Here is a 23,045-nt window from a genome sequence, read left to right on the forward strand (position 1 = left end):
CATATCATATCATATCATATCATATCATATCATATCATATCATATCATATCATATTATATGACCCGGTCTTATACTAAAAGACCGGGTGTTATATTAATTTTTGCTCTAAAAGACACATTAGAGCTGATTATCTGGCTAGGTCTTATTTTCGGGAAACACGGTATATGCCAAGTTTTAGAATGTTAAATAATTGACATTTCTAACAATGTGGTCTGAAGATACAAAAGGTTCACTCCATACTTCTTATTGTACTATAGTTATTTATTTATGTGCAGTCTTTCCTGGACAGGTACAGTTTTTTTCATCTTCTGGCTTAACATGTATCCTTCTGGCTTAACAAGTAGTGAGCACATAATAAATTTCACTAAATTTTGTAATACTGAAATAAAATTTAAAATTGGTTTAAAATAGCAAATCCTATAGTCTCCATTGTGCTTACATTTTTAGAGACCTTTCTATTTGGGATGTGACTTTCAAACTGAACCTCCTCTGTCTGCAGCTTCCTCAGGGTCCCTTCCCTTGTATATTTTCTGCACTGGTCCCTTATGAAGTTATCTATATGTGCCCTGTCCAGTGACCAAGACCTGTCTGGACATTTCCTAAGAAATTTCCACTTACTCAATTCACTAATTTGCTTCCCCCAAACTAAGATGCTAGGATTGACACTTTATGACTGAATATCTGTTTTTAATTTAAGACTTATTCTCCATTTCAGAATACCACTAGCCAAAACAGAACTTCTTCAAAATAACATTATAAACTCATTCCTCCATTCACGTCCCAAATTTTAGTCTTTCAACTCAAAAGAAATCCTCTGTGTTTTCAGATATTCAGGTCCATTTCCAAAGCTTCACTACAACATAAGGTCAAACACTTAGAGATAACTTCTTTGTATCTTTGCTTTTTGTCTGGAATGAGCAAAAGTTTCACAATTTGCTTCTGAAACTTAACCAGAAGAAATGCTTCATATTCTGTTGTAATTTCCCTGCTTCCTCTCTGCTGCTTTGTCTACTCTAATATATATCAGAAAAAAAAGAAAGAAAAAAACCCATATGCATAGATATGTGGTAAGCTGGATTTCTGTGAATTTTTGAATTGCCATTTCCCATTTCGGAGGAATCTCACAATGACCTTTATATCTCAACACTTTGGCCATCCCTCTGCATAGGGGGCTCTGTTTATATTGTGTTGGTCCCCCAGCGAACACATAAAATAAACTTTGTTCAGAACTTATCATTTTTTAAGCTTATGATAAAAAAGATGCATTCTAAAGCAAGGAAGAAAGTGATTTTATTCAACAGCAGTAAGGGTGACAGTTGTAGTAACCCTCTCTCCTCCCCCTCCTTCCCCTCCACCTTCTCCTCCTCCTTCGTCTCCTCCCCCTCCTCCTCCTCCTCCACCTTCTCCACCCCCTCCTTCTCCTCCACTTCCTCCTCCTCTCCTTCTCTTCCTCCTCCTCCTCCTTTCTCTTCTTCTTCTTCCTTTCCTCCTTCTTCTTCTTCCTCTCCTGCTCCTTCTCCTATTTATTGAGAGCAGATGCCAAGACAAGCACATTACATGTATCGTCTCAATTAATTTTTACAACTTCATTAAGTAAATAGTATCCGCATTTTATTGCTGAGAAACTGAGGCTCAGAGAGATTAATTGCCAAAGTGACACAATTAACTGCTTACCAATACGTGAGCCAAGGCCTCTTTGACTGTAATGCCAACATTAGTACTTACTATGATTCAATATTTTGTTTTTTTAATAATATGGTGGTTCTGCAGAAATGATAAGTAAATGAATCATCTCCAAGGTAAAGTTAATCATAAATCTCCTGGGGGATATGTTGTTACGTAACACGTCAATCGGTTCTGAATTCTAAAGGGTAAAACGAATGTGAAGAGGCAAGAACCAATACATGTAAGGTCAGTGTTTGCTGCTATTTGCTCTACTTCCAAAATTAAATGCTAATAAACTGACCAGGATTTCAAGGTCTTACTTGCCTTTCAATCTCACCTGGCTCCATTTTTCCCTTTACTTGTCTCTCCCCTCTCCAACATAAATGTCTTAATCTTTCTCCAACACAACAGTCTCAGGAATTTTACACACTATTCTCTTCTCCAGTATTCGACCATTCTCCTATCTCCTTGAATATTTAAACAGTTGACTCTTTCTTTAATTCTTGAAGTTTTCATGTAATCGTCACTTTCTGAAATGCTATTCCTGATCAATATACCTAAGAATGTCCCATCTTCCATTGCACACTGTTACACTGTTTGTTTCCCTCATAAGTGATAATTTGTGTTTTTTGTTTTGTTTTGTTTTTCCCCCCTAACTTTTTGTCTGCCTGGAAGCTTATTGGTTGACTGAGTGTCTGTTACCCTCTGTAAGCTTATAACATAGTAAAGAACAAAGCAAGACAAGAACTCAGGACATAAGGATGGTACTGTAGCGTTAGATAGCAAATGGTAAGTCCTGCAATACATGTTAAAAGAGTTTTTGAGCACTTTCCCATTTACTTTGGTGAGCTTCCTATTATTTAATTGTCTTAAATATGTTTCTAGATCAATTCAATATTTCCTGTTTACGTTTATGAGAATATTAATGACTTGTGATGGTACTGGCTTCTGAGTGAAAATGCAACTCTATTCATTTTGTTAACTTCATCTTGAAAATGCAGACCTTAATTGCTACACAAAGAATATGCCATGTTTTTGCCAGAACTGCTATATTTTTTGGTCTACTTAGCATATTGCACTTAAAACTACAACTGGATAATCTATGTTGATATTCTACTTCACATTGTGTCAGCAATAAAATTTTACGATGTTTTGTTTTGCCAACCAATTCAGTAGGGTAGTCTTGGTAATAATTTTTTTAAAGTTAATTAGGCCTGTGATGTGTCTGTGACACCTGCAAATATACCCAACTAATTTTGTCTTCAGATTGTCCTATTTCTCTCTAACATTTCTAATAGTCATTGGTTTAAGGAATGAATACACAACATTTTCTGATGTTAATTATCTTCAGACTGTGCCTATATAAATCAAGTACAACTGATATTTGGGGTATTTATGTAGATAATTACTGAGACAATTTGTTTACATAAAACTTATCCAGATAATTCAAGTTTAGGGCACATTTGTATGATTTGTTCTCATGGAAAAATACATATCTCAAACATATGTTATTTATGTGTGTGTGTGTGTGTGTGTGTGTGTGTAACAAAATTCAATAATTAATCCATTAAGTAAATAGTTATTGAGCACCTATAATATACCAGGTAGTGTTATAAGTCCTTCGGATAGTGTGTGTGTGGGGGTCGAAACAGACAAAAATACTCTTGGAACTTATTTTCCATGAAGGAAGAAGTTAGATAAAACATGTTAAATTAATAAAATATAAAATATGTTAAATGGTGATAACTGCCAAGGAGAAAACATAGAGCTGGAGAGAGGAAGACACAATTTAGGTGGACTGTAATTTTAGGGAAAATGGAGAAAATTTCACAGCAAGGGTGCATTTTGGTAAACTTATGAACAAAGTGAGCGTTCTGGGGTTTCACAATTCTGGGAAGAATCACTCTTGGCGGTGGAAACAGTGAGTTCAATGGTCCCAAAGGAATGTGCCTGGGATGCCAAGGAACAGGGCAAGTGGAGCGAACTGAGGTAATAGAGGAGGTCAGAGAGATGGGGGAGGGGTGCTGCAAATAGAGGATAGGGAAATGACAAAAATTAGTTAAAGAGACTTGAGAAGTGTGTCTATAAAGGTAGGAAAATACAGCAAATATGTTTCCTGGCAAAGTCACCACCATGGATAGATAAAATGAAGCCTGAGAAATGACCACTGAATGTAGCCATATAGATCTTATCTTCTGCATAAAAACTGTTATTTCTCCATAGTACTCTACATAGTCGTATAAAAATGAATCTCAAAAAAATATTGTAACAAGAGGAATGTAATCATTTACTTAAATTTTTATTATGTCTACTACTGCCTCAAATTGCTCTAGATTGAACTTTGAACATAGAAGCTGGTAGAAGAACAATTTCATACACGCCACCATCTTTAAAATAAACTAATATTTACAGAACACTTAATATCTATAATGGTTTATAAGTACATTATTGAATGTGTGATATTCTCCATGTGGGAATAGTAAATATTATCATTATTGTTTGTGTCGTTCTACAAATAATATTATCTGTAGTGTCATTCTACAGATACGGGACGAGAGCCTCTAAAGCAGGCAGTAGGCAGTTTCACTTTGCATGTATTGGAAATGGAGTTAAATTCCTGTCATCTGACTCCAAAAGCTCATTTTTTCCTCTGATACCATGCTGCTTTTGGTGTAAAACTGCATCCATTGACACAGAAAAGTAGAATATATATGTGTATGTGTGTAAGTTTATACAATGTGTATGTGTGTGTAAGTTTATACACATATGTGTGTATATATGTATGTATGTGTGTATGCACATACACGCTCGTATGTATATTCATATATAGTTGTCATTGTATCTGTCTTTTTATTGATCTGCTAACATTCTCTTAATCATTTTCCCCATCACCATCAGCAAGCAAGCATCTTGGAAGGAGACAGGGATTGCAATCTCTGTTGCAGGAGATAGAGCAAGTGCTTTGGAACCAGGGGCTAAAATTCCAGCTATTGCAATTTCTACCATTTGACCTCGGTCCAGTCGCTTATCATTTCTGGCTTCAATTTCTTTATCTGTATAATGAGGATTGTCATGTCTACTTTAAAATATTTTAAGCAGTCAAGACACACAATGTGTAAATCTATCTACTTACCCCTTCTAAAAGCTCTTCTAGTTACCATCAGTGTGTTTTCCCATACCACCCTTTCTCAGCATTTATCCCCCTTCATTATAACTATGAGCCTCCTGCATTGGCATTTGGAAGACAATCACTGCCATTTTCCCCATTTCCTCCCAAGAATATGGTAAAATGAAGATTACATAATAAGCCCATAGCATATGTTAAGTGTACAATAAATGATGATCAGTGTCATTATTATATTATCTAGATTCACAAAAAAATCAAACCCCTAATTTTAGTCGCAATGATAAAAGAGCTGATTGACAGAACTGCATTGTCATAGCAAGCATTTTGTATCCAATTTGAACCTTTTATCTACCATATGGCCGTGTTCCTGAATGACCTCGTAAAGATAATTGAGCGCTGCTGCTAGAACAAATCACTTCTAAACTAATCCTACAGAAAGCAAAACTCAAATTAAAGGTATCTAACTTTAGCTAGATATTCACTATTCGTAATATCTTCCAAGCTTCCTGGGCCACCATTCCTCTAAATGTTCCATGAATCTATCTGTCAGCTGCTCTTAAAGCAGAGCTGAATACATACTGCTGAACAAATGCTTGATGAGAAAATTAAAGAATAGGGGAATGAATAAATAAATGTGACAGTGATAATTTTTAGCAAAATCAAAATTAAAAAATAGAAATATTTGATATTTTTCTATCAAATTCCAGAAGAAGGACATTCCTGCTTTTTTTCTACAAAGAACATAATCTTTTTCTTCTAAAGCTGTGCATGCATGGTATAAAATGTTTTTCTCTTATTAATTTCCTTTCTACACCCAGTTTTTAGACAGCTGAAAATTATGAGTTTACAGAACAAGATGTACTTTCCATTCTTATTTTATGGCCAAGTACTATGGCCTGCACTATTATAAAAACAATTCTCAACTGTGCCTTATTAGACTATATTGTGCAATTTATATTCAGAAGATACTATCAGCACCAGGAAACAGACAAATTTAATGAAAGACATGGTGTTCCTGTTGTCCTAATAGTTATTAAAATGGAACTCTTCCCAGAAGACCTTTACAGTGTCTTTTCAAAGATATTCTGCATGTACTTTGATGGATCAATCGGGGACTCCAGATATGAATAGCAACATCAGAGATCTTAGAAACATACTGTACTTAGCTGGAAGGAGCCCTTATATTCATCCAGGCTGACTCCTTCATTTTACAGGTGAGACACTGAGGCTGACAAAGAATAACTATACAACCTATTTCATGTCTAAACTGTGGCTGGAATGGAGGGCCCCTGACAGCAAATCAAGGGTTCCTTTCATTTGTATTGTCATTAATGATAATAGTCTGGTAGGGCACATAAGCATTGCCAGATATATCCATGTCATCCTTAAAACAGCTCCAAAGGGCAGAGAGGAAAGATCTAATTTTCACCTTTTCTCAGATCAGAAACCACAGTCATAAGGGGAGAAGTAACTTAGTTACTATCTACTATTATATTCATGATTTATCTGTTTATGAATTTTTGTCTGTCCCTTGATAGACTGTAAGTTCCATGAGAGCAGGAAGCATGCTCATTCGGGGTACTGCTCGAACATGTCTAACACATAGAATTTATTCAATAAATATTTGTTAAATAAATGAATGTAAATTTACTAGATATGATAGGGGTTACAAAAATTTGTTAAAACTTAGGACTGACCTCTAAGATACAGACACACACACACACACACACACACACACTCACAGCATAAGACAGAATGTACTAAATGCCACACAAATGGCATAAAAAAGTTGTAAGACAGTTAAAACAGTTACTGGCACTCTTGCACTAGGGAGTGTGTGAAAATTGCTAAGTAGCTATGAAGCTTAAGTAACAAAGTAAGACAAATGTAGAAGACCCCTCAGAATTTGGTGATACCTTTCAGTTAAGCTCACTGACCCTGGGTGCTGGAGGGTAAGGATGGGCAGACTTGATGTAGGGAAACTGAGCCTGTGTGGAGCCTACAGAGAGAGTAAAACTCATGATCAATTGTGACGGTATTTGGAAGGCTAACCACATGCAGCCTAAGAATGATTAAAACATGTTTGATACATAAACCAACATTTTTTTCAGGGCTGTAGAGCAAAACTGGTAGGCAAATATTAAATAAGAGACTATTGATAATAAGAGTCTGGTTATGATTTATTGCCACGTCTTTGTGAAGAGAAGGTAGAAAAAAGGGAAAAGAGGGATAGGAGAAATGAAGGAAGGAAGGGAGGGAGGGAGGGAGTGAGGCAGGGAGGAAGGAAGGAAGGAAGGAGGGAAGGAAGGAAGGAAGGAAGGAAGGAAGGAAGGAAGGAAGGAAGGAAGGAAGGAAGGAAAGAAGAGAATAATGGAGGGAAAGAAAGAGAGGAGAAAGGAAGAAAAGAAGGAAGAGAGGTGTAGAGGGGGAGAGGGAGGGAAGGAGGATGAGGAGAGCAAGAATAAGGGAAGAAATCAACTATTTTGGGGACACCTACTCTACACCCAATACTGTGTACACAGTGCTTTTACGTATGGTTTTTATTTAATCCTCACTACAACTCTCCACATTTAGATAAGAAAATTAATGTTCAAAGTAGTTAAGTCAACCTTCCAAATATCCTTAGAGTGAAGTAGAAACAGTATTCAATGGGAGTCTGTCAGCTCCAAAACCATTTCACCACATGCACTTTCCATCCACTTTGTACAGTTGCATTATACAGTTTTACATTAAAAAAAAAAAAAAGCTTCAGCAATTACAGAGCCTCTTCACATAATAGCCATATCCCGACTTTTTAATAACCCTTAAGATGGTGTGTTCTTATCCTTATTTTATAGGTGAAGAAACTAAAGATCAAAGAGGTGGTTTAAAGGCACATGCTTACATATAGCTACACGGGGATCAAAGCCATGGTTTGTGACTCTCACTGGACGATCTTTCATACCATGACATGTATTGAAATCCATTACACATGTTCATAGCACGTCCATACCCACAGAGCGCCTGCTACAGGGCCTTTCCAAGTCTGGTCCTCGCAAAAAACTCAAAAAGAAGCCAATTCATTTGCATTTCATAGATGACAACACTGGCACAGATCTCTCTATTCATAACTACTCTATAAAAACAGAAAAATGTAAAGTAAATATTGAAATTCAAAGACAGAAATAGAGAGGAGGAGGAAGAAGAGGAGGAGAGAAATTCTCAGGACATAAAGGGCAATGTTTTACTTATCATGCCACATCGTGCCTCGTTGTCAAGTTAACTAAGCTAATACTTTAAGCTTTTCTCCACCACTCATAATCATCCTTTAGCTACATTCAAAAAGTTATCAAATCTCGAGGAGTCCCTATAGAACAGTAATAAACCCAGAGTTGGTGAGTCTTAGCCTAAGTCGTTTGTTAGCTCTGAGATAATTCCTTGACTTCCTTCTCCCTCATCAACCTACTGCTACTTGCCGAGATGCTCAGGAAATATAAGGAAGAAGCAGAAAGATTGTGAGACTCTTCATTTACAAGATGTTCTTAGAAGATCTCTATGGAGTCTAACATCATCATGAAATTCTTTTAATAATTTGTTTTTAAAAGTTAAAAGCAGAACTAGGTTCATTGTGCAAATTTAGAAGATAAGACTTTTGTGCAAACACAAACCAAACGAACATTTTACTGAGACTTCATTGGGAGTTCCCATAAATTCACAGACATAAATTTAAAATCTTCACCGACACTTGCCTGGAAGTGCCCTTCCTTCCCACTTGTGCTTCTCAACTTCTTTTTAGTAAAGTCTTTCCAAGCTCCCCAGAGTTAAACATTTCCCTCTTCAGCTTCCAGAGAACTTTAGATTCCAACCATGATAACGTTTAAAGCATATTTTGTATTTATTCGTTGATGCATTTCCCACGTAGATCACAAATTTCTTCAAGTCAGGGTTCAAGTCCTTTCGCCTATATAAAATGTTTAATAAATGTCTGTTTAACGAATAGATTAACTTGAGCATTATTTTCTGTGGTGGAAAGCAGTAATGAATTCCAGAAAGAGCAGGAAGTAGCATTGGTTAAGTTGAATTTTTTAAACTGGCTACCTGAGTACCAACCGGGGATTCAGGTTCAGAGAAGCACACAACACCAATGTGAGAGTTTTGGTGACAGTAATAATAATACCTATATTTAGTGCTTGGCAAAGTCCGAACAGCTGATAAGCAGCAACATTTATTTGTTAGAACTCTATGATGTCATTATTAATGTATTATTTTAAATATTTGTATTAATATATGTATGTATTAATTTTATGTTACATAATAATTATATAATTAACATGTTAAACATTGAACATAAAATATGTTCTTCATATTATCATTCCCATTTCACAGATGGGGAAACTGAGGTACAGAGACGTTAATTTAAATACTTTTCCACAACATCCTAGCATATCTAGGACATGGTGCCACCTGCCTTGATAAAGGTTAAGTTTTCAGACTATGACGCTAACTCAGGTAGGCCTCACACTGTCCTGTCAGGGACTAGCACGTGGGAAAGCACCTTCCAGTGCCTGACGTGTATGTACCTCTTCTGGAAACAAGAGAGCAGCGGTCCAGTATATCGACAAGTTCCTCCTTGTATGAGCTGGCAGGATTCTTTAGTGGTTGCTTTTCTTTACATATGGATTTAAAACCAAAATGCTGTCTGGAGACCACAAATTATGCAGAGTGTTGAGTACCCAGTGTCTGTTCCATCCAGAGGTGAGGTGTGGGCAATGCAGCACTGAGGAGAGGTGAGAACACCTGTGCTCCATCCCAGCAGTCTGACCTTAGCCTGCTGATGACGTCAAGCCTGCCTGCCCTCACTCCTCCCAGGCCACGGACTTGACCTGTTTGTTTCTACTCCGACATTTGGATGGAGGGTTGAAATTGAATTTCATTATACAATTGTATTTCTGATATAGGAGGACAGTATCCCATCATTTGTTTGTTCATTCATTCATTCGTTCATTCATACTTTCACTCTTTCAGTGTTCTATGCCCATACAGTTAGTGAAGAGTGTTCATTCGTCACCGATTAAGAACATTAACACGTCCATATTCTGTCCCCATTCAGTTGATTAAGCACATTCATTATTGTTGATTAAGAGCATTTGTTCATTTTGGTAAAAAGCATTTCTCAGTATTCTGCCTCCATACAACTGGTTAAAAGCACAGGGCTTGACTATTAGACACTTTCTCATTATAAATACACAATTTCCTAGTTGTCTTACCTTGAACAAATTTATTTCTGTCTGTCTCTAAAACTCATTGTCTCACTGTAAAACCAAGTAAAATAAGACTTTTTCATAAGATGGTTCAACAACTAAAGGAGATGATATAAGTAAAGCTCTTAACACGGCAACCTAGGTAGTGCTCAATAAAGTGTAGCTGGGAATATTAATTTTATTATCTACTTTCGTAAGAATGAAAACAGTAAAGACACTCTATAAAAAAAAAAAAAAAAAAGATAAATTGAGACATAGTGCCTAACTATAAGTCATCTACGTCACCAGAAGCCTAGTGGTTTTCAAGACTGGAAAAAAACTGGATAGGAGATTAACTAATTAGAGACCATAAATATTAACCCAGCTTGCAAGTATTTGACAACAAAATACAAGATAACAGAAAAATAGAAATAAAATATTTTTACATATAAAGAGATAAACATACAAATGGCAACATTGAAAATGTTAATAAAGACTATTTTTTAAATTGGTTGATAATGGTAAAAACACAAAATATACATTAAATGTGATAACTCACTTGATTATGAAAGAACACATTCTTCATTAAAAATAAGTCATGTGTGTTATCTGTCCACTGATGTGCAATGTCATTTAAGACATTCCATCATTCTCTGCTTGAGCACTCTTCTGTAATCTGATGAGGTGTCCAGGGAAGAGACAATGATAGCCAAGGCATTAAAATGTAATCAAGATATGCAAATTCATATCTAAATGTGATTTGCTAGGAAAAGAAATTAATCTAGGCATGGTCAAATAAACAATGTGTAATATGGATAATTAATCACCAAATTAGCAGCTGCAGTCCCTTGAGGAAATTATGCAAATCGAAAAGGCCCCCATCTACTGACACAATTAGACCTCGTAATGGCAAACTCTCAACAAAATAGCCCTGGGGAACATCGCAAAACAAATAGCCCAATCAACCTGAGTGTCCCAAACTCCAATGGAACATTCAATATTATTTAATATTGTTTCTTCCCAGTTTAAGCTTATCGGGAAAGACTCCATCCTATTTTGCTGGAAAATATTCTAAGATTTCACACTATGGATGGCTCATTATGTGGTGCCCTCAAAGTTTAGCTTGCCTCTCTCCATCAAATATCTTATTAATGAAATCTGAAATCATGCAAATGAGAAGCCTTCATGAATGAGGAAAGGCCAATTATGTATCTCCTGTCAGTAATAGCAAAATCAAGGGAATATTGATGCACCATGAAAATGTGTGCCCTCTGTGGCGTGATGTCATCCATTTATTATATCAGCAGCAAAGAAAGGATCTCTACACTTTCCAGATAATAAATATTGTTATCTCAAGTAAGAGTATTTTACTTGATCTCCAAGAGTGCCGTCCCATGCCTGTCCCGAAAACATATAGCAAAGTAATTCTACCTTTGTTCCTTCTACTCCACCTACACAAAAACAGGTGGCAAAGTTATTCCTACAGAATTCTCTTTGAGATTGGGCTTAACAGAATCCATGAGACTCTACTGTTAAATCCCCCACCACCACACCCACCAATATGACTACCTTTAGAGAAATACCAAAGCTTTCCGAAAAGAAATAAAAGATGCCTCACCCCCAGAAAAGGGTTTATTAGGTACTTTCTTATTACAATTTTTCTGCTTAAAAGACTAGTCACAGAGAAGGAATCGTATTAGTGCTATGGTTGCTGATGGTTAATATTGCTTGGCAATATGTTTAGTGCTGCCACTTACCTCATTTACTCCTCCAACCACCCTAACATGTCCAAGGTCAAAAACCTAAGAATTAGCAAACCTTGGATGCAGATTCTTGGTCTCCTGACTCTGCAGGTGGCATGCTAAATGCCACGCTCACTGCTATGTGAAATGATACAACCTAGGTCCCGCAGTCAGGAAATAGCTAAGTTGGGAATAAAATGCAGCTGTCCTGTCCACTCTGCTCAGCTTGTCCATGTTCAGAAAACCGTACCTGATGTGACAGCAGATGCCACTTATGCTGCTCATGTCTGGTTCCTCAGGCTGTGTAGAGGACAGGATTGAGCCTCCTGGAAGGTAATGAAGGCCCTGACCCTGAAAAGAGGGAATTATAGCTGTGACTTATACTTTTGCCTGTTTAACCCTCATTTCTCTTTTATATTTCCAAATTTAAGAGTCCAGTAAAAGCCAGACGGGGGCTGGCATCATCTTCCCTGTAAGAGAGTTATGTAAGAAGCCATAGATAAGCATCATAAACTACAGTAATGACATACCCCCTACTCTCATTAGCAAATGTAAAAGCCTGCATTTCGAATCACAGTCTCCTAGTATTTTGAACGGTGGAAGTATGATTAGAAGTCATCTCATCTAGTGGTGTTCAAACAATGCTCTGTAGAGTGTGAGGGATTCTGAAATGTGCCACAGGGGCCATGGTGGGGATGAGTGGGAGAGAGAGGGCAGAAGTCGGGCCCCCCATCAAGCTTCAACCAAAGCAAGTCCACATCTTTCTCTCTTATAGATTGGATAAATACGTGTGATATCCTTTGAAGAAAAGGCTTCATGGCTCTTTATACTAATAAAGTATTTTATTAATGTCCTCCTTGTCCAATGTTCTCTAGTTATGTGAGAATCATCCGATGTAAGTGAACTCCCCAAGGCCACACCTGAGTGACCGGTGTCCCAGCACTGTCAGTGCCTACTGCCATCTTGGTATTAAATCTTGTATATGATCCAGCAGTGTCTGTGACTCTCTCTACAAATTCCTTCCCTGGTCAGCATTATTACTCTTTTCCTAATTTTCATCTTTAAGAGTTTTAAGAGTCAGTTGGGGTCAAATACTGATTTGACAAGTGAATCTGATGACCAAGTTCTTCCTTTCATAGTCAAGAATTTGTATAGAGAGAAACAGCCTTGTCTTTTCTAGCTCTGTACCTTTATAACAGCATGATCCATTGACTTAGCACACCCCCAATTCCTAGCCCCCTACCACTTTTCCATAATGACCCAGGATTTTCCTGCTTGTCTGAACCATTCTAGCCTGACCACTGGCTCCACTGCCCATGTGTGATCTCACTCTAGTCCTTTGGATCTCATCTATATACCTGATTTCTCCTTCTGAATCTTAGTTCTACTCAAGAACGTTGGCTAAGAATATGAGAATCTTAGTTGTACCTCTTACCAACTGTATAACCTTGATTAGCATTGTTGGAAATAAATTAGATTAGATTATTTGTAATCATAAATCCACTGCTAAAATACTAGTTATTTAAACTCTTTGGATCCTGATTTTATAGTTGATACAATTAGGATAATAATATCTGCTTCACCTTCCTTTAGAGTTGCTACAGATATAACATGAGCTGATATATATGTATGTTCTTTGTAAACTGTATTCTATACCAAAGAAATATATCATGATTTCTAAACCTGGTCTCAGTTACAGCATCCCTATGTGATAATATAAAACTGTAAGAAACACCTTGCCTTATTCAAATGTTTCTTTTAAGTTTTCCTAAACTGCATAACCTTGAATTTTCTATATACTCAGATACGAAATCCTTGGACTTTATGACATTTCTTTGATGAGGGAGAAGAAAATAACACAAGAAATCCTACCTAAGGAAGGAGTCAGAAACATCAAAGCAGGTAAGTATAATATGAGAAGAAGTGCTCATACCCCAAACATGTTGACTGAAAATTTGTATTATCACAAAGTAGGGACATCAACCACGTTCTTTCAGAACAAAGTCTAAGGGTAAGGTTCTAAGTCAAGAAAAAACAAGCTGAGCAGGAAAACTAGAAAACTAAACTGGAGATTTGATTGTGTCTAATCTCAAATTAATTTTAAATATTGTTTTGCGTCAGACTCCATACACACAAACATATATATCAACACACACGCATACCCTGTACACTCTCCCACATGCCAAATAAATCATTATCATAAAGTGTATAACCCTGGTTTTGCTATCTGAAAGATATGACATGAGTAAGAACCAAGCAGCTTACTTAATACCGCCTGTTGGACACATTCTTTTGGAATAAGTTGTGACGAAGAGAACCTCATTAATTGGGTCAAGCCATGTCCTTGATTCCAAGAAAACTTAGTACAAAAATGTCAACGCAGAGTATGTTTGCTGTTTTAGCCACATGATGACAAACATAAATTTAATTTTTTCCATTAGCTGATTAAAGCTATTATTATTATTTTAATATCAAGCAAGGAGATCCAAACTAGAAGGTAATTGCTGCAGTCAAGCTAGGGGAGACTGGAAAAGTAAAGAAAGACCTAGAAAACCACTTGAGTAATTGATAGTAAACTCCTCTCTTTAATTTTTGTTATTTTAGCAGCAGTTCCTTTGTCCTCATGCTTCCTAATTGTTCTCCTTTCTTTCTTCCTTTCTTCTGGGGTTTCCACCAATTCTCTATCAACTGTGGTTTTTCAGCAAAGTTCACTATTATTATTATTATTGTTGTTGTTGTTATTATTAGGTTGGTGCAAAAGTAATTGCAGTTTTTGCAATTATTTTTAACTTTTAAACTACAATTAGTTTTACACCAATCTAATATTATTTAGTTGTATATTATTTGGGAGAAAGATAAACAAGAAAATTTCAAGCATATCTGGTGTTTGGCTTAGACTTGGAAATAGCACAAGACTCATGGAAAGAAGCCACTTTAAGGATAGAAGTACACATGTTTTCTACATTTCTACATACAGAAGTATGATGGATGTTTTGCATGGGAAGGTGACATAGCAGCATCATACTTTGTGGGTAAACGATGGAATAAGTCCATGTAGTACAAGTTTTTGTTTGTTTGTTTAATTCCAAAATGTGTTTTTATGGAAAAGGAATATTGGTAAAGAGGCTTGACTAGGCCTCCAAAATGACTACATGATGGCTGAGTCTACTGTGGACTTTTAGCTTGCTTAATAAATAGGTTGGATGGCTTCTTAATTAATACAGACTCTATGCTAAAAATGCCTGAGAATCCCTAAGGAAACAGCCAATGTGTACAGGTCATCAGTGTAGGGGGCAAAAGTCATAGGGGAGTCATCTAGAACTGAGGCATAAAAACAACAGCCTTTTTTATTTTCTCTCTTTTTTTTTTTTTTTTTCATTTAGGCGAAGAACATAGGATAAATCCCCAAATAAAAAACTTCCTCATATGGTCAAAAAGCACAAGCATCTGTTTGGTTTTCTAACTCTGGTACAACTTATTTTCCTACCTTCTTTTCACTTTTCAAATGTCAGCTATCATATTGGAGATGTTTAGGGCTTGCCAAATATTGCTAGTGCTGCTCTCTATCCCCTGCCAACCCTTCAAGATGGAGAGTTTGAAATACCCTACAAGGTAACGAACCATGACCTGCTGACGTGCTTGCTGAAGCCAAAGAGAATACAGAAAAAGTAGCGGAAGAAGGCAATAATAAATCCTAGCTACAACTATGTGACCAGTTACAGAAACAAGGACTATAATTGTCAAGAATATTTTCTCCTTGTTTTGTCATAAATATGTTTGTATGTGTATACAACTTTAAGAAAATATATATTTTTAAATTTTCTTCCCTTTTTAGTTCCTTGTCATGCAACATAAGATGTTGATTGACTTTATATCATAGTATTTAATTTACAGGATATGAAGGAGAAAGGTAAACATCACTCAAGGACTTTACCTCCTCTTTTGAGGAAACAGTTAGTGCATTTTTGGTTGTATCATGTTAGGTGGAATGATGTCTTTATTTGACAGTTAAGTATGTGTAAAGGAGACATGTATGGATGCCCAATTGACAAGGGGTAAACTTACGATGGTTAATTTTATGTGTCAACTTGACTGGGCCACAGATATTTGGTCAAATATCATTCTGGGTATTTCTGTAAGGGTGTTTTAGATGAGTTTAACACTTAAATTGGTAGGTTGACTGAGTTCAACAGATTTTTCTCCCTAATGTAGGTGGACCTCATCCAAACAGTTAAGTAGAGGAAAAAGGGTGACTTTCCCCAGAGTAAGAGAGAATTCTTCCTGCCTGACTGCCTTCAAACTGGAACACTGCTTTTTTTTGTACTTTGTTTGTTTGTTTGTTTTTGAACTGGAATTGGCTCTCTTGGGTTCCAGCTTGCTGATTTAGTTTGCAGATTTGGGTACTACCTCAGCTCCATAATCATATAAGCCAATTCCTCATAATAAATCTCGATAAATGATAGATAGATAGATAAATAGATAGATAGATAGATAGATAGATAGATAGATAGATAGATAGATAGATAGATAGATAGGATAAGATAGATAGATAGATAGATAGATCGATCGATCGATCGATCGATAGATAGATAGATAGCTGTCTATCAATCAGTATATCTATATCATATTGATTCTGTTTCTCTGGAGAACCTTGATTAGTATAGATTTTGAAAGAGAAGTAAGGCACCTCCTACATCCCTTTTCCCTTCTGCTGTAGTGAACATAGAAATCATGGCCTTTCTGTGGCATGACTCAACATGGAGGACACCTGACCTTTATCAGACTTCACCTAAGTAAGGAACAAACCTTATGTCACATCACTGAGATAGGTGACACCAAGTATCCTAATACAATATTTTGAGATCTAGGCTTTATTCTATGTCCAAGGAAATGAGATTAAAATTAAGATAGGCTAAGATGTACAACCCCCAAATCAGATCCTATCATCTGATGGGTACAAATAACTGTACAGTGAAATCAATGAACTAACACTCCTATCATTGTTCTCACTTATAAGTTGCAGAACCACTAGGCTCTTTATGATTCCTACAGGCATTCTAGGATATCCACAAGGAATGCTACAAGTGTATTTGCAACCCAAATTATCACTATAATGCATGTGTGGTACCCATCATGTTCTGCTTCTGCTCTGGATCTCCCTTTTGAGGAATGATGCCCAACAAGTTGCTTGAACAGCCTGTTCATTTATGCTATCCCTGATAACACCATGTGCAACAAGAGGGCTGCCTCTCATTGTTATCAAAACCACATTTTTGGTTTTTCAGCAGAGGTCGGGACAACTCACATCTCCTAATGTTTGCTAATTTTTGTCATTTGGATACCAACACAAAATGTGCTATATAAAAATTTTTGATCTCTTATCAAAATAGGTTCTTTAACACTAACTGATGAAAAACAATAATAAAAGCAAAGAGTTTGAAGGAAAAGAAATTATACCATTCCCCTCTATTCATTTCCCTCTCTATTACAACAAAACTACTTCAATTTTCTTGACCTACAAAATAAATCCCACATACATTTCAATGAATGTGCACATATAATGATGTATGGTACAAGTAAATACAAGAAAGAAAATAACTATTAAAAATTATCTTTTAGTGATGTTAGAAACATGGAACTATGAGAGGGCACCTTGATCTCTCCCCTGAATTTAAAACAAGTTAAACAGCTATAATTCAACACAAAAACATCTCTGAGAGATCTGCACATCAAAACATCTAAAGGTGAGCAAATCAGGGAAAACAGTGGAGACGGGAAGGAAGAAGAGCAGATATGGATACCACGGACACAGCCCAGGAGATCACTGTGGGTCTCGGGAGAGGGGAGGACTTGGGCTGCAGGAGCACTCTCTATGGGCCTGAACGTTCCTGCCTGAGTGATCATTGTATAAGATAGTTGAACCCGGTGATCAGGGCAGAGACCTCGGGCCAGAGACCCAATATAGGAGAGTGACAGCTGTGTTCTAGCAGCCACCATTGCCAGGCAGAAAACAAAGCCACAGAGCTGGCCGCCTCCCCCGAACCTCCCAGAGCTCATCTTCCCACACCCTCCCACAGGTAGCAGCAGGCACCAGAAGAAACTGTAGTAGTGAGTGTCAGGTTAAAGAGCAGAATATCTATAACCCTGAGAACTGGACAGACAGTTCCTGAGTGGCAGACGCACACTGCAGCCAATCCCAATGACAAGAGTGGAGATACAGAGGCAAGACTGGTGAAGTCTGGCAGTAGCCATTACTGGGAGGAGAACAAAGCCATAAATACACCAGCCACCTCTCTCAGCCCACCTTGCCACCACCTTTCATGGCTGATACAAAAGAGGGCACTGGGACACTTCAAGCAGTGCAGCATGACATCGGGCTGCAATGGCAGCACTGGGATTTCAGGGGCTCAGAGCTCCATTGCTCACCATACTCTTCCACGGAGGTGGTGCCCTGAGAACAAACTGACCTGGTCAAAGAAGAGAAGCCTATCTTTCCAAGGAATGTAAGGGATCTCCCACTACCCAGCAGAGATCTGAAAACCCAGCCAGAGGAGTGCAAAAGAAAATAAAACACTCCAGTGCTACCAACTGAAAAACAAAAGAAAGACCGCTTCTTAACACACTGCTGTGGAATTCATTCCTGTAGATGCTTAAGAAGATAAATAATCCATCAATTACCAAGAACAACCAAGGTAACAAGGCAGCTCAGAAAGAAAATAAAAAATCTCCAGATAATAAACTTAAAGACATGGAAATATGTGACTTAAATGACAGAGAATTCAAGACTGAAGTTCTGAAAAAACTCAATGAGATGCAAGAAAATACAGATAGACAATTTAATGAACTCAGAAATAAAATCAAAGAAGAAAATGAATATTTTACCAAAGAGATTGAAATTTTAAAAAGGAAACAAATCAAAATTCTGGAGCTGAAGAACTCAATAAAAGCAGTCAAGAATGAAATAGCCAGCTTAGGAAATAGAGCTGACCAGACAGAGGAAAGAATTAATGATATTGAAGATAGAAATCTGGAAATGATGCAGATGGAAGAAGAGAGAGACATGAGAGTTAAGAGAAATAAAAGAACTCTACAAGAACTAGCTGACTCAATCAGAAAGAACAATAAAAGAATAATGGGCGTACAAGAAGAAGAAGAGAGGAAGAGGGAACAGAGAGTCTATTCAAACAAATAGTTGACAAGAACTTCCCAAACCTATGAAAAGAACTGGATCGCTGAATCCAAGAAACAAAAAGAACACCTAGTTATCTCAATTCAACAAAGCCTTCTCCAAAGCACATTATATTAAAATTGTCAAAAATTAATGACAAAGAAAGAATCCTCAAGGCAGCCAAGGAAAAGAATATGGTAATCTATAAAGGAAAGCCCATTATACTATCATCACATTTTTCAGCATAAAATCTACAATCTAGGAGGAAGTAGAATCAAATATTCAAACTGTTAAAAGAGATAATTATCAGCCAAGCATCAGATATCCAGCAAAGTTATCCTCTAGATAAGAAGAAGAAATAAAGTCCTTACCAGACGATCAGAAGCTGAGGTAATTTTCCTCCACAAGGCCTTCATAACAGGAAATACTGAAGAATGTTATTATACCTGAAACAAAGAGACAAAAGGATACAAAACTCTGAGTCAGGGATACAAACACAAAGAAACAATGGAGATATGGAAATACCAGAAAACAAAAGATAAATTGGCTATAGGAAATCTTCATATGTCAATAATCACCCTAAATGTAAATTGACTGAACTCCAAAAAAGACACACAGTAACAGATTGAATCAAAAGACAAACCCAACCATATGCTGCTCTCAAGAGACACATCTCATTACAAAGACAAACCCAGGCTCAAAGTGAAACAGTGGAAAACAATACTCCAAATAAATGGCATTCAGACAAAAGCAAGAGTAGCCATACATACATCTGTTGAAAGAGACTTCAAAATACTAAAGATAACAGAGACAAAGATGGACATTTCATAATGATAAAGGGGAAAATACATCAAGAAGACATAACACTGATCAATATGTATGCTCCCAGTCAGAGAGCACAAAAATATATAGAGCAACCACTGACAGAACTAAACGGAGAGACTGACAAAACACAATTATACGAGGGGACCTAAATACTCCATTGACAGCTATGAAAAGATCATACAAGACAAGAAAATCAGTTAGGAAATAACAGCCTTAAATGACACAGTAGACCAATGGATGTAATTGACATTTACAGAGCCTTTTATCCCAGAACACTTAATTATACATTCTCTACTGCACATGGACCATTCTCAAGTATAGCTCATATGTTGGAACACAAAACTAGCCTCAGCAAATTTAAGAAGATTAAAATCATACCAAGCATATTTTCTGACCTCAATTCTTTGAAATTGGAGATCAACTACAAAAAGAAAGCAGCAAAACGAACAAATATGTGGAAATTAGACAACAGGCTACTAAAGAACAATTGGGTCAAACAAGAAATAAAAGGAGAGAACAAATGATACATAGAAACAAATGTGAATGAAAATACATCAAATGAAAAATTATTGGAATGCAGTGATAGAAATATTAAGAGGCAAATATATATTACAAGCCTATCTTGAGTAACAAGAAAAATTCAAAATAAACAACCTAACATTACATCTTAAAGAACTAGTAAAAGAAGAACAAGTGAAACCCAAAGTCAGAAGGAAAAAGGAAATAATAAAAATTAGAGTAGAATTAAATGCAATAGAGAAAAGACAAAAGAAAAAATTAATGCAACAAAGGGTTGGTTCTTTGAAAAGATTGATAAAATTGACAAACCCTGGCTAGAAAAATCAGGAAAAAAGAGAAAGACATAAATAAACAAAATCAGATATGAAAGAGGAGATGATACAACAGATACCACAGAAACACAAAGGATCATGAGAATACCATAAACAGCTATATGCTACCACATTCAATTATCTAGAAGACACGGACAAGTACTTAGAAATATATAATCTTCCTAGACTGAACATGAAGAATTGGAAAATCTAAATAGACTGATCAACAGTAAGGGAATTGAAACAATCACCCAAAACCTCCCCAAAACAAAAGGACCAGATGGCTTCGCTAGTGAATTTTACCAAACATTCAAAGACGATTTGATACCTGTCCTCTTCAAACTCTTCCAAAAAATTGAAGAAGAGGCAATACTTCCTAAATCATTTTATGAGGCCAACATTACCCTTATACCAAAATCTGGTTAGGATAACACAAGAAAAGAAAACTACAGACCAATATCTCTGATGAATACAGACACAAAAATCCTAAACAAAATACTAGCAAATGGAATACAATACATTAAAAGGGTTTTACATCACAATCAAGTGAGGTTGATTCCAGAGTTATAAGGATGATTCAATATATGCAAATCAATCAGTGTGATACACCACATAAACAAAATAAAAGATAAAAATCATATGATCACATCAATAGATGCAGAAAAAGCATTTCACAAGAACACCATCCATTTATGATTAAAGCACTTAATTATTACTTTTTGCTGATGACATGATTCTTTATGTAGAACACCCTAAAAACTCTACCAAAAAACTATTAGAAACAATAAGCAAGTTGCAGGATACAAAATCAATGTATAAAAATCCATTGAGCTCCTATACACTGACAATGAAGTTTCAAAAAAAAAGAAAGAAAAAGAAAAAATTCCTTTTGCAATTGCAACAAAAAGAATAAAATATGTAGGAATAAACTAAACAAAGGATGTGAAAGACCTATACACTGAAAACTATAAGACAGTGTTAAAATAATTTGAAGACACAAAGAGATGGAAAGATATTCTATATTCTTGGATTGGAAGAATCAACATAGTTAAAATGGCCATATTACCCAAAGCACTATACAATCAAAAGTAATCCCATCAAAATTCTAATGGCATGTTTCAAAGAAATAGAACAAAATATCATCAGATTTTTATGGAATCACTAAAGACTCTGAATAGCCAAAGCAATCCTATGAAAAAGAACAAGGCCAGAGGTCTCACACTACCTGACTTCACCTTGTACTACAGAGCAACAATAATCAAAACAGCATGGTACTGGCAGACAAACAGATACACAGACCAATGGAATAGAATTGAGAACCCAGAAACAAACAAACATATGAGGCATGATCAAACAATACGGTGATATTTAAATAAAATGAAAAAATTATTACAGTAAAAGACACATTACCATTAATCGCCTTCAAAATACTTCCCCTCACTTCCAATACACTTATTCCATCGTTCTTGCCACTTTCTGAAGTAGTTCTGAAACTTCTCTTTTGTGAGTGTCTTTAGTTGTGCTGTCCTGGCTGCTTCGATGTCCTCAATCATTTGACTTTGGGGAAGAGCCAGAAGTCACACCGTGCCAGATCCAGTGAATAAGGTGGAAGAAGACACATGCTAATGTTTTCATTTGACAGAAATTGTCATACCAGAAGCAATGTGTGACACAGAGCGCTGTCATGATGGAGGATGATTTACGACACACTTTAAAACTCACCTTTTCTCAACCGTGGCTCACACCTGACTGACTGCACCAAACAAGTTGAAACTTGTCACACACTGTTACTAAAGTTCAACATGCCGCTTCCCATATTGAAGATCCCTGCCTTTCTGTTGGATGGCACTCGCCAGCAGCATTCACCTTATTTTGTGATCACAATGGAAAGGCTCCCTGACACACATTGTTCTGGTATTGCAATTTGTGTCAAATAAAAACATTATGGTGTGTCCTCATCCACCTTATTCACCAGATCTGGCACCTTGTGACTTCTGGGTCTTCCCCAAAGTAAAAATGACAATGAAATGTAAATGTTTTGAATTGATTTAGGACATCAAGGCAGCCATGACAGTGCAACTAAAGACATTCATGAAAGAGGACTTCCAAAACTGCTTCAGAAAGTGGCAAGAATGATGGAATAAGTATGTTTGAAGTGAGGGGGAATATTTTAAGGGGGATTAAAGACAATGCGTCTTTTACTGTAAATTTTTTTTAATTTAAACATTCACCTTATTTTCTGATCATACCATGGCCAGATAACTTTTGACAAAGGAGCCAAAAACATGGACAAAAAAAACCAAAAAAAAAAAACCTCTTCAATAATTGATGCTGAGAACATTCGAAAGTCACATTCAAATAATGAAACTAGAATGCTGTCATCATACACCAAAATGAATTCAAAATGGATCAAAGACCTAAATATAAGACTTGAAACAATAAATTCCATTGAAGAAAGCACAGGTACT

General features: G+C 36.5%; 1 long non-coding RNA gene across 1 annotated transcript in view; it reads right to left on the reverse strand.

Moving 5' to 3' along the window:
• Positions 1–7,164: 7,164 nt before the first annotated feature.
• Positions 7,165–23,045, reverse strand: part of LOC141568512 (uncharacterized) — a 57,384-nt gene continuing 41,503 nt past the window's right edge. The window contains exons 3-5 of the long non-coding RNA XR_012491666.2: positions 19,294–19,368; positions 12,005–12,105; positions 7,165–10,688 (exon numbers count right to left, since the gene is read on the reverse strand). This is a non-coding gene — a long non-coding RNA (uncharacterized LOC141568512). The remainder of the gene's footprint in view (positions 10,689–12,004; positions 12,106–19,293; positions 19,369–23,045) is intronic.

Source organism: Rhinolophus sinicus, chromosome 1 (genome assembly GCF_057876585.1).
Source record: "Rhinolophus sinicus isolate RSI-liver-muscle chromosome 1, RSI-T2T, whole genome shotgun sequence".
Taxonomy (NCBI): Eukaryota; Metazoa; Chordata; class Mammalia; order Chiroptera; family Rhinolophidae; genus Rhinolophus; species Rhinolophus sinicus.